This window comes from Capsicum annuum, chromosome 4, assembly GCF_002878395.1.
Source record: "Capsicum annuum cultivar UCD-10X-F1 chromosome 4, UCD10Xv1.1, whole genome shotgun sequence".
NCBI lineage: Eukaryota > Viridiplantae > Streptophyta > Magnoliopsida > Solanales > Solanaceae > Capsicum > Capsicum annuum.
This window is the reverse complement of record NC_061114.1, coordinates 120,350,044-120,354,008: the sequence shown is the minus strand read 5'-3', so window position 1 is coordinate 120,354,008 and position 3,965 is coordinate 120,350,044.

Genomic DNA, 3,965 nt, shown 5'->3' with positions numbered 1-3,965 from the left:
GGAAGTTCATGTGGATTGCATGAACTTCCATGCTATTAGTATGTGTTGCCAATATGATTATGCAATGAACATGATATTAAGATTGTGCAAGTACTTCCATGTGATATGAAATCCTTTCCATGAAATACATTGTTCGTAACCATGCATAGTATAAGATCCTTACTTATGATATTATATATTATGGAATCTACTCTTATGATCAAGTCAGTCATGTGTGTCAGTTTCCTTCCATCGAGTCCTGGGGGTACTTGTACCCAAAAACTATAGCGGTGTGCCTAGATCTGTGTCATGTTGTGCCTAGATCCATGTCATGTTTCAAGATATCCGAACTCAAGCTATGATTCCATAGACTTCAGTCAGTCATGTGACTCAGGAAAATCTCATGATCTTAGTCAGTTGTCAGATATCAGTAACATTCTGCTAGTCAACGGAATTCAGTAAGATTAAGTTATGCACAACCAGTTATTCATGTCCAGTCCTTCCATATGGGAGTAGAGGTTAGCACCGAGTGAACCTAAGGATAGTAACTCACCCGCCAGTTCAGGGTGTAATTCTTAGTAGCAATCTTTATGTTCCAGAACTACATAGCCAGTATAGGTTGAGACATCTTAACCCGTCAGCTTAGGGTTGATGAGGTGGCTTAACCCGTCAGTTTATGGTTCCCACCATTCTCATTGAGTACCCGCCAGATAAGGGTCACTCACAGGCTGTCCTTACCCGTGGCACGGTATTGACACCCCTCCAGTTGGGGCAAAAATTGGACCCCAGATTAGCCATAACGGCATACATGGGGCATGTCAATTAAACACTACTTCCCACAGTTTCAGTAACTATCTCAGTAAAAGAACTTAGAGCGTTCTTCAGATTTCAGTATATATAGGACTGTTAGATACAGTCATCTATGTTATCAATTTTAGTAACAGTCGCAGTAAAAGAACTCAGAGTATTTTTCAGATTTCGGTATATACAGGACTGTCAGATAAAGTCATCTAAGTTATCTATTTTAGTAACAGTCTCAGTAAAAGAACTCATGGTGTTCTTTAGATCTCAGTATATACAGGACTGTCAGATACAGTCATCCATGTTATCAGTTTCAGTATCAGTCATGATAGTTATCAGTAAACCATGTATTACCTTACAAGTCATGCTATCACGTATTCATGGTCCCAGTTTCTATATATATGTGTTTGCACTTCCACGTTCATATTAGTCAGTCAGTGTTGTTCATGCATGAAACCATTTATGTTCAGCCTACCTTCCTCATATATTTAGTACTCCAGTTGTACTGACGCATTTGAGCTATGGTGTTTTTTTTTTCATGTTACACCATAGGTTCCGAGACACGAGCTCCAGCCCAGCAGTAGTGGTAGCGTTCCAGTCTTAGAGACACAGTGAGTCTTCATTGAATCGAGAACAATATGATTTGATTCATTTATTTATTCTTTAGTTCAGTTTTACAGATTTAGTTAGAGACATGTTCCTTCAACTCCTTATTCAGAGAGTTTAGAGGCTTTCAAATTCACGTTTAGATTAAGTTGTTTTGGGTATTTTCACCCACATGATTGTATTTAGTTGAACCTTATGGCCTTACAGTTTCATGTATTCCACATTATTATATCATGATTTGCAATATATAGGTACAGATATCAGTTATGGGTTAGCTTGTAGTCCCTCGGTGTCATGAGCACCGTGTACCATTCCGGTTCAGCAAATCAGGGTGTTACATTACCATAGGTATAACTCTCAACAAACCTAGAAGAGTATTTGGTATGGATCTTTAGGCCATGATGACATTCTAGATTAGTAGAGGAAGTAGCTTAGAGCATTCTAGGTATCTATTTATGGTGAGATTGGCCATTGGTATAGGTATTTCACCAAACTCAGGATGGTTGTTTAGAAAGAGTTAGCATGTGTTCTCCGCCAGCCTATATCACTTGAGGTATTTATGATTGTTAGAGGATAGACATTTTAGTAGGGAGTGGCCCCAACATCAATTGGTCAATCAGTAGGCGTCAACTTATGTTTCTTTCTAGCTTAGGGCCTTAGGGACGTTTTACGACTGCAGAGAGATCAATCATTGCTTCATGGAGTACCCTAGCATGGGATTGTTAATCATTCATCTCATCTATATCAGTGTAGAGATGTGGAATCTTTGGTTAGAGACACTACATTTAGTGCCTCAAAATTTGACTCTCGATTTGAATTTGGACCTGCTCAGATTTGTACTCCTTTAGGAGCATTAGGCTTGTGATTTCAAGTTTCCATCGTGATAGGTGCGCCTTTTATTTACTACCTTTACCTTGTCATTTGGGTTTTCATACTCATCGATGACTATATTACTATGTATATTTATATTGATTGTTGTATTCCTTGGTGTAGAGTTCATGATTATGTGATTTTCCCCATAAATGATTTTTTAGTTGTGTATAGATTTGATCGGTATTGATATTTCCTGGGAGTGTAACATTTGGGTTCTAGGGCCTTTTTAAGGACCTAGAGTGGTACTTGTCATTGATTTCAATTTTGGTACCACCTAGACCTTATACTGGTATTTCTATTGCAGTTGTTATCATTGTCATTGTTTTGACGTTAATTAATTCTTACTTGATTTAAGACTAGACAAGCATTATCTAGATAGAATTCCCTTTCTCCTAATTCTTGTTTGTTGGCCTAGGCAGCTATCTCAAGAGGATGGTTTTGTATCTTTTTGTGGGGTGAGGTTGGTCATCTTCCTCTTCTATTAGAGAGGTATCACAACCTGATTTCTTAGGTCATGATGGATCCTACTATAAGCCACCAGTAGGCAAGCCAAACTCATAGTACAGAATAGCTAGTAAAGAACTACAAAATATATAAAGAAAAGAATTGCGAAATAGACAAAACAAAGGATAAATTACATAATATAATCCCAAAACTTGGTGGTATCAATAGAAGAGCTGCTAAAATAACAAGAGTACAAGAGTGGGATTGACAAAATAAATTACACTGATACAACTTATCTCCGAATAAAACATAGATACTAGTCTATTACATAAGAGGGACATAAGTAGTATTTCAAATGCCAGGATCTTACTCTTAAGTCTTTAAACAATGGATGCTCCGCACGATGCACCCATGTAATACCCCATATTTCCCTAGCCTAGATTAACCCTCAGTACATGGGTTATCCTAGATAAAATTTTTGAAATGCTCAGTAATTTTCTGATTTGAGCTTGCCATTCCGTAGGAAATTTAATTAACTTTCCAACGATATAAAATTCACCTAAATCTAACAACCAAGTAAGAAGTTATGGCGATTTTAAGTTTCAGTCGTTAAACATCATCATTCAGGCCAGTAGCGCATCGCAGAGTGTGTCAAAATAGTTATTGTCAATTTTCAATGTTGCTCCGCGATATCAGCGCATCGCACCATAGGCCTATTTTACAATTATCCTTTTCCAGTGTTCCAATGCGATTCCACCGCTTCGCGGTGCACTTCTCGTTCGCAAAAAAAGTGGCAACGTGATACCACCACATCGCACCACCATGTAATTTCCCAGTCGTCATTTTCCAGTGGCCCAGCATGATAACGGCATTTCGCACCAGGAGTCCAGATGGGGAAAATTTCATGAAAAATTAAAGTTGCGCCAAGGGTTAAAATAGTCTTTTCCTATTATTTTATTCCTTCCAGATATGGGATTTAAGGTATAAAAATGTGTAAAACCCTTCATTATTCACTTTTCCCCAAAATCAAAAGATAATTCTCTCTCAAGAAAAAAAAAACTCTAGTTCAAGAATCAAGGTCCTTCTTCAAGAATCTCCCCAAGAACCTTCAAGAACTCTTCTTCGAAGGTATGTTAGATGTTCATCCATGGATCCTTACCTTCCATGGATCCCAAGAATCCCTTTTCAATATACATGAATTATGATTTATGATTTCCATGTTTTAATTAGATAGAATTTATGTCCATGATGTTATTTGAGTT